The sequence below is a fragment of the Suricata suricatta genome, chromosome 10 (assembly GCF_006229205.1).
Source record: "Suricata suricatta isolate VVHF042 chromosome 10, meerkat_22Aug2017_6uvM2_HiC, whole genome shotgun sequence".
NCBI lineage: Eukaryota > Metazoa > Chordata > Mammalia > Carnivora > Herpestidae > Suricata > Suricata suricatta.
Window position 1 is genome coordinate 46,381,203 of NC_043709.1, and position 15,481 is coordinate 46,396,683.

The window sequence follows — 15,481 nt, forward strand, 5'->3', positions numbered from 1 at the left end:
TGTATTTCGTGTGTTTACAATTTTCGACCGCGATGGAAACTGCAGGCACCAGGCGTATCTGAGTGCAGTTAACCAAAAAAGAAACCAAAATTAACATCTGTGCGTTAGATTAAGCCACTGGAGTTGTATACAAACGAGTTATTTAAGACTGTTTTTTTTTAAAAACATGATTAAAAATTGCACAATATTAAAAAATAGCACAATATAGACTTGTACGTGATGCATACAAATCTTCTGGTTGAAGAAATAAAAGACTTATGGTGGCTGCAGTGATGGGGGTATCCAGGAGATAAAGAACAGCTGTTATTTTTCATGCTTTTGGAATGTTTGGGTTTGTTCATAGAATATATACATTCTCATTAAAAATATATATATTAAACACTCAGTACTGATTCACCTTGCCCCTTTTGGTATATAGGTGTGGCAGTTTCAAAAATAAATAAGGACATAAGAATTGGGTTGGTTCAACCCAAAGAGCACAGTCATTTGCAAAGAACAAGCTTCTTTCGCCAGAAAGCAATTAGTTCCTTTTTTTAAAGGACTTTTTTTTTTAATTAAAGTTATAACTTTACCGTCTCCCACTCTGTAGCCTACAAGAAAGGAATCTTTCTTAAACATATTGGTCATTCAGTTAATTGCCAACATTATTATTATCTTCAGGCATTTGGTTTGGCTTTTTTAAAAATTTCATCTTGAGGTGCCTAGGTGGCTCAGCTGGTTGAGAATCCAGCATCCAATTTTGGCTCAGGTCATGATCTCATGATTCATGGGTTCCAGCCCTGAGTTAGGCTCTGTCCTGACAGCTCAGAGCCTGGAGCCCGCTTCAGATTCCATGTCTCCCTCTCTCCCTCTAACCCTCCCCTGCTTCCACTCTGTTTTTCTCTCTTTCAAAAAATAAGCAAACATGAAAAAAAAAAAAAAAAAAGAAAAGAAATTGGAGCTTCCTGGGCGCCTGAGTGGCTCAGTCAGTTAAGCATTTGGCTCTTGATTTCAGCTCAGGTCATGATCTTGTAGTTCATGAAATCGAGTCCCAAGTCAGGCTCTACACTGACAGCAAGGAGCCTGCTTGGGATTCTCTCGCTCTCTCTCGCTCTCTGCCAGTCCCTGCAGATGCACACATATGTGCACTCTCTCTCTCTCTCTCTCACAATAAATAAATAAACTTAAAAAATTTTGGAGTTTTCTTAAATTCCAAACAAGAGAATTTGGGCTATGGACAGAGTAAGCAAATTAGGACAGCTTAGAAGGAGGTAAATAGGTGAATTGATTTAAACTGTGGTTTTAGCACAACCACCTTGAGCCAATTCAAGCTGTGAATAGTCTGGCTAGCTGCCTCTAGATCAGCTTTCCCCCTTCTCACTGGCTCTGTGTTTTGCAAAATTCTCTTGGCAGAATTAGTAGAGCAGAGGAGCAAAGGGCAGAACTGACCGGATTAGTCCTTTTCTAATGAAATCAGAGAAGAACAGGAATGAAGGAAGAAGTGATAGGATTTAAGGTGCTGGGGAGACAGATGAGGCAAGGATTCTGTCTTTCTAGGAATCAGTATTAAAAACTTACCATGTGGAACAAGCACTACCAAAGGCCCCAGGTGATGAACACAGCCATACCCCCACCCCCACCATAGATCCTGACAGTCTGACTCTGCATTTCCACCCAAAGAGAATGATGAGGGGCACCTGGGTGGCTCGGTCGGTAAAGCCTCCGACTTCAGCTCAGGTCAAATCTCACGTTTGTGGGTTCAAGCCCCGCGTCAGGCTCTGTGCTGACAGCTCAGAGCCTGGAGCCTGCTTCCGGTTCTGTGTCTCCTTTTCTCTCTGCCCCTCCGCCTCTCATGCTCTGTCTCTCTCTGTATCAAAAATAAATTAAAAAACAAAAAAAGAAATTATCTTTAAAAAAAAAAACAAAGAGAATGATGATACCACTGACCCAAAGTCTAGAGGAAATGAAAAGTTGGCTGGTTGTTGAGTTTTGGATGATGCCCCAGAGAACAAAAAGTTCGGTGGTAGAAAATGTGGAACTGAAGCTCAGGCTAGAGACAGAGCTTTTGAGGTGATGATTGACTCAACATGTAAGAACTGATGAGCTCCTCAGAGGAGAGAAGGACAGAGATAAGGCAGCAGGGGTAGAAACAGCAAAGGATGAGCAGAATGACCAGAAGTCCACCTCATGCAGGCTATCTAGTGGTGTCCCCAAAACTGGAAGAGTCAAGTAATGATACGGAATACTGCAGGAGTCAAAGAAGATGAGGAACGAGAAAACACATGGGATCTTCTCACCCTAAAATCATTGCCATTGTTAGTGGCTTTACGATTAAGAAAGAAATACAGACCAGCTGCTGCTGTTTCCATGCCTTCCACCATCAACCTGTGTCACTTTACCCTGTCTCTATGCCAGGCTTTTCTGGAAGCAAGCATCTGCTTAATTTTTAGCAGCATTGTTCTCGATACCCTCCTTTGTTCCAAGAGATGGAGACACCGTGGGGCACCTGGGTGGTTCAGTCTCAGTTAAGCGTCTGACTTTGGCTCAGATCATGATCTCAGGGTTTGTGGGTTCAAGCCCTACGTCGGAGTCCGTGCTGACAGCTGAGAGCCTGGAGCCTGCTTCAGATTCTGTGTCTTCCTCTCTCTCTCAAAAAAATAAACATTAAAACAAAATAGCCCAAAGTCTTTAAAAAAGAGAGAGAGAGATGGAGACACTTTGAGCATCTTCTATTCTTTGGGACCTAAAGTCTGCAAACACATTCACAATAGACTTTTGTCCTGGTCCCAGGGCCACCTCAGACTTGGATTTATTAATGGTAACTGATTAATCTTTAGAGAATGGGGGAAAATAAACAAGACTTATCTCAGAAACAGTGTTTAGACTGCCTAGAATGCTGAAAGTTTCACAATATTTGACTGTGTAAAATTACAGAAGTAGTTCAAATTCCACTTATCTTTCCAAATGTCTAGAGATGTAAAGCAAAATCCCAACAAATAGTGAATATAAACACAGGCGCTTTTTTAAAATGTTTATTTTAAGAGAGATCTCAAATGAAGAAGGGGCAGAGAGAGAGAGACAGATAATCCCAAGCAGGCTCAGTGAGGAGTCTGACACAGAGCTCCATCTCACAAACCATGAGATCATGACCTAAGTCAAAATCAAGGGTCAGACGCTCAACCAGCTGAGCTACCCAGGTGACCCCAGGCTTTTTGTTTCAATTTGGGGAATTCATCGACTAACTTTTTGTTTACGTTGACAAGTTTAAAATATGCAGAAACAATCACACAACAATTAATATCTAATGTAACTATTGCCTACAATTCACATTTGTCATTTCTTCTTCAAATATATTTTAAAATAAGGGATATAAAAAAAGCTGAGGGGGGCACCTGGGTGGCTCAGTTGGTTAAGTGTCCAACTTTGGCTCAGGTCATGATCTTACAGTTCATGGGTTCGATCCCTGCATCGAGCTCTGTGCTGAGCGCTCAGAGCCTGGAGCCTGCTTCCAATTCTCTGTCTCCCTTTCTCTCTCCATCCCACCCCACCTGTGCTCTGTATCTTTCTCAAAGATAAACATTGAAAAAATAAATTTAAAAAAAGTTGAGGGGCACCTGGGTGGCTCAGTCAGTTGAGTGTCTGACTTCAACTCAGGTCAGGATTTTATAGTTCATGGGTTCGAGCCCCGTGTTAGGCTCTGTAACTGACAGCTCAGAGCCTGGAGCCTGCTTTCGATTCTGTGTCTCCTTCTCTCTCTGCTTCTCTCCTGTTCAGGCTCTGTGTCTCTCTGTCTCTCAAAAATAAATAAATGTTAAAAAATTTTTTAAAAGCTGAAATTCCCCTTAATCCAAACCCCCTCCCTCTCCTGAAGCAATTGTAACTATCAGTTTGGTGTATATCCATTAACTCCATGTCTTTATATATTGACTATAAATTTATGAATTTGTAAAAAGTAAATACAGTAGTCTACATACATACAATAAGAATTGCTGGGCCACTGTTCTTGGATGTCACTTTCAAAATTCATTTGTCTAAATCATAAACAAGAACACTATTGGAATTTTGATTCAAACTGCATTGGATTAATTAATTAATTGGACATCTTTTCAGTCTGGATTCTTCCCAGACAAGAATATGACAGTTTTTTTCATTTCTCCCTTTGCATTCTTTAATAATGTTTTATCATTCTCTCTATAGGACAATGATTGATTTTTGTATTTTGATCTTACAGCCATCAATACTGCTGCATTTTGTTTTATAAATACTGCTAGTTTTTCAGTAGATGCTCTTGAATATTTTTATGAAAACAGTAATATGATCTGTAAAAATCATCAATTTGTCTCCTCCTTTCTTATATCTTCTTGTCTTATAACCTTTAGAGCAATTATTATTTTATGGAATAGTACCAAAGATAGTGGGCAGCCTTGTCTTTTTCCTGACTTTAATAAAAAATAATTCTAGAGAGTGGCTCAGTCTGGGGTTAAGTGTAAGACTCTTGAGTTCGGCTCAGGTCATGATCTCACAGTTTGTGGATTTGAGCCCCACATCAAACTCTGTGCTGACAGCACAGGGCCTGCTTGGGATTCTCTCTCTCCTTCTCTTTCTCTGCCCCTCCCTAGCTTGTGTGCATGCATGTGCACTCTCAAAATAAATAAATGTGGAAAAAAATGCTTTTAAAAATGATGGTTTATGTAAGTTTCGGGTAGGGGCCCTTTATTACATTATAAAAGTTTCCTTCTATTCATGTTTTTTTTTTAATGTTTTCTTTATTTTTGACATAGAGAAAGACAGAGCATGAGCAGAGAGGAGCAGAGAGAGAGGGAGACACAGAATCAGAAGCAGGTTCCAGGCTCTGAGCTGTCAGCACAGAGCCCAACATGGGGCTCGAACCCACGAACATGAGATCATGACCTGAGCCAAAATCGGATACTTAACTGACCGAGCCACCCAGGCACCCCTCTATCCATGTTTGAAATTTTTTTTAATATAAATGAGAGTTCAATTTTGTGTAATGCTTCTTTATGTATCTGGAAATAATCATGTGGGTCTTCTCCTTAATCTGTTAATACGGTCAGACTGTAGTGGTAGATTTTCTTTCTTTCTTTCTTTCTTTTTTTTAATATGGAACACTTCACAAATTTTCATGTCATCCTTGCTCAGGAGCCATACTAATCTCTGTATCGTTCGAATTTTACTATTTGTGCTGCTGAAATAAGCACTGTAGTGATAGATTTCCTAATATTGAACCATCCTTATATTTACTCATCTACACTCTACTTAGTTATAATGGGTCTTCTTTTTTAATGTTTTTTTTATTTTGAGAGAGAGACAGAATGCTAGTGGGGGAGGGACAGACAGAGAGGGAGACACAGAATCTGAAGCAGGCTCCAGGCTCTGAGATGTCAGCACAGAGTCTGACATGGGGCTGAAATCAGATGCTTAACTGACTGAGCCACCCAGGCGCCCCGGGTCGTTTTTGGATTTTTTTTTTTTTAAGACACTGATGAACAGAATTTGCAAGAGGAATAGTGTAACAGGATGATATGGAGCCTAACTGATATCTTATCCTGTCCTTAGAGATTACCAAATGTCTCAGGGATTTAAGTGGAAATAATTGTCCTGCAGACAACAGTTATTCTTCTCCAAGGCTGAGTTCAGATAAGGCCCAGTTCTTGACTTGAGATTTTGGTTCCCACAGGGCAATACTGGTTCAACCAGTTTGATGACTTTTATCATTGAGAGGTTTTTTTATGTTTATTTTTGAGAGAGAGAGAGAAATAGTGCCCATGTGCACAGGGAAGAACAAAGAGAGAAGGGGACAGAGGTTCCAAAACAGGCTCTGCATTGGCAGCAAAGAGCCCATGTGGGGATTGAACTTACAAATCATGAGATCATGACCTGAGTCAAAGTTGGACATTCAACCGACTGAGCCACCCAAACACCACAGCACTGAAAGTTTTAAGGGAGCAAAAGGGAGGGCCCTCTGCCAGCCCCTCAATCAAATCTGAGACTTGTGATCACATCTTGTCTGAACGTTGCTGAGCCACTCACCTGGCAGAAGAGATATAGTGGGGTTGAGTAGCATCACCTGCTTTGGTTTGGAGGGGTTTCCGGAGAGTCTCACAGGTCACTGGTTCCTGAAGAAGATGGCAGGACTAGGAGTTTTGCTGGTAGCCCCCAAGATGGTTCCGGCTTCGGTAATGGAACACTGGCAGCAATAGACACTATAGAATGTCCATTGGCGGAATGTGCTGAATTCAGGAAAGATAAGGTGAGCTTCATTCAGCTGCCCCCTGTCCAACTTCTTGCCAGGCCTACACCATAGGACCATTTGGAGAACTAGCTTTTGGATGCCTGCCACGTAGAGGGAACTGATATCCAACTGGTATTACAGAGAGGCCAAGATAACCAACAGAAAGGGGACAGAAATGCCTCCATTGTCCGGCTGGGATTTGTCATATAAAGAAAACATGAATATGTCCAACTAATAAAAGTGCAACAAATTTCAAAGGCAATCATGTAAGGATAGGTCATCCCTCCCCCTATTTTCTCCCCTGAGTACCAAAAGAGTAATATAGTAGTTTTCTATTGCTGTGTAATGAATTACCACAAATGTAGTGGCATAAAGCAATACAAAGGTATTGGCTCACAGTTCTGTGTGTCAGAAGTCCAAGTAAGCTTGACTGGATTTTTTTGCTCCAGTTCTCACAAAGTCAAAATCAAGATTGGCCAACTTGGATTCTTATCTGGAGGCTCTTGAGAAACACATGCTTTCTAGCTCATTCGGATTGTTGTCCCAATTCAGTTCCTGGTAATTGTAGAATCGTGGCCCCCTTTCCTTGCTGATGGTCAATGAAGGCCCCCACTCAGCTCATTCCTTGGCACCTGGTCCCCTTTATCTTCAAGGTTGTATTGAGTCCCCCTTATACTTCAAGTCTCTAACTTACTCCTCTGCCAATAGCCAAAGAAAACTCTGAGTTTAAAGGCTCCTGTGATTAGCATTGGCCAACCTAGATAAACTCCATTTTGCTATGTGTTATTGCCTCATTATGGGCATGATATCTCATCATATTTACCAGCTTCTGTGCACACTCATAGGGGAGAGAATTACACAGGGCAAGAATCATTGACAGTCATTTCTGGAACTCAGCACACCAGTAGTGAGAACAGGGAAGAGAGAACGGGATGTGGCAAATCCATGCCCATACCCTCTTCTCTAGTTCAGATTACCAGAGCTCTAGTGCATGAGGAAGGACAGCTTTGAATTGAATATGAATTCAAGTTTCAAAATGAAGGAGTCAGTCTTAATAAGTGAAATGTGATAACTAAAAAGATAGATAACTAAAAGAACTGAATAATGATGAATTTGCATTGAGGTGTCATTGAGGGAAAATGCTTCCGAGTGAAAATGGGGATTACAATAGTGCATTAAACAAAGACGTTTGATCAATAATAGCCAAAGTGTGGAAAGAGCCCAAATGTCCATTGATGGATGAATAGATAAAGAAGATGTAGTATATATACACAATGGAGTATTACTCAGCAATCAAAAAGAATGAAATCTTACCATTTGCAACTACATGATGGAACTAGAGGGTATCATGCTAAGCGAAATTAGTTATAGAAAGACAAATATCATATGACTTCACTTATATGAGGACTTTAAGATACAAAACAGATAAACATAAGGTAAGGGAAGCAAAAATGATATAAAAACAGGGAGGAGGATAAAACATAAAGGACTCTTAAATATGGAGAACAAACAGAGGGTTACTGAAGGGATTGTGGGAGGGGATGGGCTAAATGGGTAAGGGGCATTAAGGAATCTACTCTTGAAATCATTGTTGCACTATATGCTAACTAACTTGGAGGTTTGATTGCAGTAAAATTCCAATAAGAAGCTCTTTATAATGACATTTTAAATTTGGACTTTTTTAAGGTTTTTGAGATTGCTCTATATTGTTTTTTCCTTATATACTATTGTTTTGGTATCAAGGTTTTAATGGTCTTATGAGTTGAATAGTTTTTTTCTATTCTCTGAAACAGCTTGTAGAAGACTGGAATTACATGTTCATTAAAGTCTTGATAAAACTGATCTAAGAAATGATTAAGGCTTGAAGAGGTCTTTTGGTATTGGACAAAATTTTTAATATTTATTTATTTTTGAGAGAGAAAGAGAAAGAGAGAGAGACAGAGTGCAAGCTGTGCAGGGGCAGAGAGAGAGAGAGAGGGAGACACAGAATCCGAAGCAGGCTCCAGGCTCTGAGCAGCCAGAAGAAACCCCAATGCAGTGCTTGAACTCACGAACTGTGAAATTATGACCTGAGCTCAAGTCAGACACTTAACCGACTGAGCCACCCAGGTACCTCCGGTATTGGAAAATTTTGACTACTAAAGGAATTTCTATTTCTGTAATGATTATTGGTTAGATTTCTTATTTCTCCTGAAGTCAGCTTTGTTCATGTATATTTTTCCTACAAAATTATCCATATCACCTTAGTAGTTCTATTTTGGGAATATGATTGTTTATATCATGATCTTCTGATACACTAAAGACTCACCAACTGTATCTGTTATGTTGATCTTTCCAGTCCTAATATATGATGTTATTTAATATTCAGGATGTATTCTAAAGTCAAGATCTTGGAAAATCCACTCTTGCACTTGCACTGGGTGGTTGAAAATATTTGGAAGTTGCAGCACAGCAACTCAGAGATTCTGGGGCAGCATAAGCCATGCTGTCCAGTGTCCTGTAGAGACCAGGATGTCCTCATTGGGTTGGTCTGAGGCAAGATTTGAGCTGTGGTTCTGGCTGCTGCCCAGGCTCCTCTGTACCTGTCCATTTTCCATGCTGGTTCCTCAGCCTTTCCAATGATGCTATGAGCCAATATCCTTCTAGTAGTTCTCTCACCTGCCGCCACAAATCACACAAGATTGATGATACAATCTCACGTTCCATGGGTTCGAGCCCCATGTCGGGCTCTGTGCTGACCGCTCAGAGCCTGGAACCTGCTTTGGAATCTGTGTGTCCCCCTCTTTCTGCCCCTCCCTTGCTTGCTCTCTCTCTCTCTAAGAAAGATTGATGTTATGGGTTGAACTGCATTCCCTAAAAATTCATATGATGAAGTCCTAACCTCTATTATCTGAAAATGTGACCCTCTGGGGGGTTGCTACAGATATAATTAGTTAAGAAAAAGTCATATTGGAGTAGGGAACATGGTTAATACAATATGACTGATACCCCATATAAATAGGGGAAATTTCAACATGGAGACACAAGGTGAAGATAGGTGTTATGCTGGGCAAACCAAGGAACTGCCAGAAGCTAGGAGAAATACCTGACACAGATCCTACCTAAGCAACTTTAGAGGGAGCATGACCCTGCTGACACCGTGACTTCAGACTTCTGGCCTCCAGAACTGTGAGACAATACATTTCTGGTGTTCTGAGCCACCTAGTTTGTGGCACTTGGTTAAAGCAGCCCTAGCAAACTAACAGCTTCTGTGACTTACCGCTGAGAAGCTTGACTGATACAGTTTTGTGTTGAGTGAGTAGCTATGGAACAACCCAGAACTGGCGAACCCGACAGCCTAGGCAGAGATGAGTGTCTTTGAAAGGCAGTTTGGCATGAACTTCACATTAAAATCTCACAAAAGTAGTGCTGTCTTGCAGGACCGTGTAACTATCTTGGGTGGCACTGAAGATCTCCCCCCCCAGTGGGGATGGGTAGTTGACACCATCCTCCTGGGATGCCTTGAGTGGTCAGAGATGTCCAACCCTGGAGGTCAGCAGTCTCTGCCTAAACACTCAGTTTTATGCTGTTGCTGGTCTCTGAGTTGTTTGAAACTGACAGTTACAATTGGATCCAGATGTTTCTGCTAATGATCTTCAAAGAGGTTAAAAAAGACACTGCCTGGGGTGCCTGGGTGGCTCAGTTGGTCAAGCGTCTGACTTCGGCTCAGATCATGATCTCATGGCTCGTGAGTTTGAGCCCCAGGTCAGACTCTGTGCTGATAGCTCAGAGCCTGGAGCCTGCAGCCTGCAGCCTGCTTCTGATTCTGTGTCTCACTACTCGTACTCTGTCTCTCAAATAAAAACATTTAGAAAGAGAAAAAAGAAAAATTAAAAAAAAGAAAATCTTGATTTCAAGTTATACTATGTATGCATATAGATGCATGTTTACATTTAAATTTATATTTATAAATGTATACATATTTACATTTTATTTGATATTTTTATGCACCTACATATGTTTAAAGGGAGAATACATGTTTCCTCTTCAGCAGTTGTTCACTAGAAAACTGACTTAATTTTAAATATAAAATTTAGAGGAGCACCTAGGTGGCTCAATCAGTTAAGTGTCAGACTCTTATTTTAGCTCAGGTCACGATCTCACAGTTCATGGGTTTGAGCCCTACGTCAGGTTCTGTACTGACAGCCTGGAGCCTGCTTGGGATTCTCTGTCTCCCGCTCTCTCTGCTCCTCCCCTGCTCTCCTTCTCTGTGTGTGTCTCTCTCTCTCAAAATAAATAAGGGGTGCCTGGGTGGCTCGGTCAGTTAAGCGTTCGGCTTCGTCCCAGATCATGATCTCATGGTTTGTGGGTTCGGGCCCCGCATCGGGCTCTGTGCTGACAGCTAGCTCAGAGCCTGGAGCCTATTTCGGATTCTGTGTCTCCCTCTCTCTCTGACCCTCCCCTGCTCATGCTGTCTCTCTCTGTCTCTCAAAAATAAAAATAAAAAAAAGACGCAAAAAAAATTTTAAAAATATGCTTTAAAATTTTTAAAAATAAAAATAAAATTTAAGGGTGCCTGGGTGGCTCAGTTGTTAAGCTCAGACTCTTGATTACAGCTCAGGTCATGATCTCACGGTTAGTGAATTCAAGCCCCAAATGGAACTCTGTGCTGACGGTGTGAAGTCTGCTCGGGATTCTCTCTCTCTCTGCTCTTCCTCTACTCACATTTGCGTGCTCTCAAAATAAATAAATAAGCTTTTTTAAAAAACAAAAATAAAATGTAAATAATACCTGAGTTCTTGTTTAAAAAGGGGTTAAGGACAAATCCCCTTCAAGCCCCTCCCACATCCTGTGCCCCATCATCCCAGAGGCAGCCTGACATCAATTAGGTTAGTTTCCTCTCCGCTTTTATATATTTACACAGTTTTACATGTGTTCCTTAGGCAATACGTCGTTTCATTCTGTGCTGTTATTTTTTTTTCTACAAAATGGTATCACAGCAATATATTTGTAACTTGCTCTTTTATCTAATCGGATGCAGTGGTGGGGCCATCCAGATTGGCACTGACCGGTAGCATTCTTTCTAACTGCTTCATGCTGCTGCTTACGTAGTTTGAATGAACACCTTGTTGTAAGCCATTCTTCCGTTCTTGGTTTAGTGTTTCTAGTTTCTCCTTATGAGGAACTCTGCCCTGGGCATGTTTGTACATGTTTTCTTATGCACAAGTGCCAGTGTTTTTCAAAAGGAGACACCAATAGCTGGAATGGCCAGGTCAAAGCAAACATGTACTTTTATGTTAGTCAACTGCCAAATTTCTCTTCTACATGACTGTACCAATTTTATATTCTCATTAGCATTGTGTGTGTAGGCTTTCCCACACCCATTCAATATATTTTATTAGTATGCTTAATTTCTGCCGATATTGTTATCTTGATGTTCTAAATAGAATCAATTTTTCCCAATAATTGGTGAGGTTCAGCTTCTATTCATATGTTCATTGATCAATTCTAGTTATTTTTCTATAAGTAATTATCCTATTATTTTTTTCCATGTTCCCATTGTTCTGAGTCTCCTCTTTACGTAGGAGTGATTTATAGATCTAAACACTAATCCTTTCTGTGTTACACATATGGCAGATACGATCTCCTAATCTGTCACTTGTTTTTGGCTTTGCCTAAATATGTTGTATGCCTTATTCACACTTATCAATCTTGAAACTTTGCTTATGATGCTTTTTGTAGCAGACAACTTTGACTTGCTGTCCACATTTCACGCTGTTGCGTCTTCATGGAATCACACTTATCAATCTATTTCTTTACATATTTTGCATTTACGGTCTGGTTTAAAATGACTGCTAGTTTTCCAAAGTCAGAAACTTGTAGTTTCCCAAAGTCTAGTTTCTCTCCTTTAAAAATTTTTTTTTTAGTGTTTTTTATTTATTTTTGAGAGACAGAGAGAGACAGTGGGAGCAGGGGAGGGTCAGAGAGAGAGAGAGAGAGACACAGAATCTGAAGCAGGCTCCAGGCTCCGAGCTAGCTGTCAGCAAAGAGCCTGACGCGGGGCTGGAACCCACAATCCGTGAGATCATGACCTGAGCCGAAGCCTGATGCTTAACCGACCGAGCCACCCAGGCGCCCCTAGTTTCTCTCCTATATTTTCTGCCAAGATAAGTAGAGTTTTGTTTTCTGTTTGGGTCTTTAGTCCCTCCAGAATGCATTTTCATGAATGGTATTAGGTAGGGAATATAATTTCATTTTTATCAAAACAAACGATCAGTTGTTCCAATGTCATTTACCGAACTGTTAATAGTTACCCCACTGAGAACTGTTAATAGTCCCCTCCATTGTACATATGACCCTAACTTGGACAAACTACAGGAATAACCCACACTAAAAGGCTTACACACAGGCTGCTGAAACTAGGCAAATTCCTCAGACTTATCTAAGGGAGCAGGATGTGTTCTTAAAATGAAAACTAAACTTAGTTATCTGAGAGCCTGTCTTGAATAATATATACTAAAGAACTGCTGTATTTATATACAAGAGGGATGTAAAACAGGGAATTAGACAGTAAGAATTTGATCATGATTGTCTAGCATGGGAATAATCAATTCACTAGAGAAAACCAAAATTTTCTAAGTCTTTCCATGGCTTAAAAGAAATAGCTTTCTACATTAGTCTACTCCCTTACTGCTGATGATATGTCAATTAAAAACCTTTCTCTTAGGGGCACCTGGGGTGGCTGAGTTGGTTGAGCACCCAACTTGGGCTCAGGTCATGATCTCACAGTTCATGTGTTAGAGCCCCGCGTCGGGCTCTGTGCTGACAGCTCAGAGCCTGGAGCCTGTCTTTGGATTCTGTGTGTCTCCCTCTCTCTCTAGCTCTCCCCTGCTTATGCAGTCTCTCTCTCTCTCTCTCTCAGAAATAAATAAAACTCAGAAAAAAAAAAAAAACAACCTTCCCCTAGCCTATCTAGTTTCACAGTACCTTGATAAAAGAGGAGGGGATGCCCATGGAGAAGAAATGAGTATTTCAGGTATATCTCCTTTTCAGAATTGAGAAATTGATACTCTGGTGTACAAATCAGTCCCTTAAGAGATTTTAATTGTGTAGTGTAAACCACTCAAGCCATATAGTTTTCTGAATTTCTAATTCTGTGGTTTTAGTGCTTGTAAGTGCCTGGTACATAGAAGATGCTCAGTATATTTGTTGACTACATGGATGGCCAAACCATCAGTGTTGTTTTGTTAGGTTAATATTTGAAATGCTATGAATCATAGTCATTTTTCTCCCATTTTATTACCATGTAAATGATTTATTTCTGCAAAGAGATATAGGTCTGTAGCTTGAAGTAGAGCGAATCTAATATGTCATTCATTTATTTACTCATTCAATAAGAATTTGCTAAGAACCTATTAACCATGGCGCTAAGCTCTGGGGATACAATAATAATTTACTTTTAAAGACCACAGTTATTGTATTTAACCAGACTGGAAAGTAGAGGGGGCTGTAATCGCAAGTACAGAAAAGCCTTGGTTTGTGAGCATAATTTGTTCAAGAAACATGCTTGTAATTCAAAGCCCTTGTGTATCAAAGCAAATATCAAGAACCATTGGCTCAGTTGTGATCATGTGACATTTGCCATCACGTACTACTCATATTGCAAGACATCGCTCTTTATCAAGTTAAAATTTTTTAGAAATGTTTGCTGGTCTTGTGGAACACTCGCAGAACAAGTCACTAGCATTGGAAGTTCTAAGCAGTAGGTTGAAAAGAGTAGGAAAACTAAGCTGTTTGTACTCAGAAAACTGGACAGTCTATGTACCTCCAGAGTCCCTACCCATCCAACCAAGGGTCAGGTGTCAAGTACAAAGTAAAAACCCCAGGTTTTTCCAGAAGATTGGGGAATCACACAGATGAGGCAGATCAAGAACGGTTAGACATTTAGGTGCTTTCCAATATTTTCCTATTAACAACAGGGTCATGATAAACTTCCCTGGACAAAAATCATGTGCACATCTTAATTACCTTGGGTTCAGGTAGATTCTCTGGGTCAAAGAAAGGCTATCCCAATTTACAGTCCTACGACTGATAGAATAAGGGCTTGCTTCCCCTACACCCTTGGATGTACTGAATTTACAAAGACATGGATTTATAGATCTTTATGAAAATTAACCAAATGTTGGCCAATTTAGATGTTAAAATGTCCGTTTCCATTTCATAAATATTTTAATTAGTTAGAAAAACGTGTACATTACACTTATTAAACAAGGAATTCGCTTTACATTACATTGCAGGGAGCACTGGGGTTTTGTTTGTACTAATGTTCTCCGATGCTGTAACAGGAAGCTTTAAGGTGGAAGTGTGAGAGAAAGAAACAAGGCTGGGGGAAAGGGGTAAGAAAAAAACCCACAGTATGACAGGAATGGAAGACTAAAGGAACAGGAGGGAGGAAAACGAAACCAAACGCAACACAACGATGGGGCAGAGAGAAGGCCCAGACCTCCGCCACCACACGCTCTGCCCCCTGCCCGTGCTTGTCTGTTCTCTTGTGTGGTTGCTCTGTCTGATGTTTCCCGTTCAAACGTTTAGCAACTGCAGCTTCCTTTATCATTAAAGGAGGAAATGAAAGAGTAAGCACAATTACAGGGTCAGAAGTAATTACCAGGCCCAACATGAGAAGATTTTTTTAAGGGAAAATCCTTGTGTTGCAATTTGCTAAGTCACCAGGATTTTAGGGCTCTGACCCATTAGTCATTCTTGTCTTTTAAAACAGTTCCTGTTTTCTAACTGGCCGTTATGTTGTGAATAAACCCTGAGGGGTCCTTCAAACTTCTCAGAAACATCGGAAACTGAGTTCACATTCTAATAAGCAGCATTTCTGAATGTAAACCAATTGACTTATTTCTTTCTACCTCTTAGGATCTTTCCTATGTAAGGGAATTTACTGAAGTAAAATTTAAATACTTTCAAGAGAGTTTGGTTTTAAAATGACAGAAGAGCGAAGTTCTCTACAAAGTTTAAGATTTAGAAAGCAGTGCCTCCCTCTAACGGCCAGGAAATGCAACAATCTAGCTGTGGTTTTGTTTTCAAGCTTAGAGCTGGGTAAGGGGCACCTCGGAGTTTGGCTCAGGTGGTGATCTTGCAGTCTGTGAGGTTAAGCCCTCTGTCGGGCTCTGTGCTGACGGCTCAGAGCCTGGAGCCTGCTTCGGATTCTGTGTCTCGCTCTCGCTCTGCCTCTACTCTCATGCTCTCTGTCTCTCAATAATA

The 15,481-nt window shown here is 40.6% G+C and overlaps 1 non-coding gene across 1 annotated transcript; it reads right to left on the reverse strand.

Annotated features, from left to right (window-relative positions):
* Positions 1 to 5,094: 5,094 nt before the first annotated feature.
* On the reverse strand, positions 5,095 to 5,198 carry LOC115305805. Its single transcript, XR_003915003.1, has one exon. It is a non-coding gene; the product is annotated as a U6 spliceosomal RNA (small nuclear RNA).
* Between the last annotated feature and the right edge of the window lie 10,283 nt (positions 5,199 to 15,481).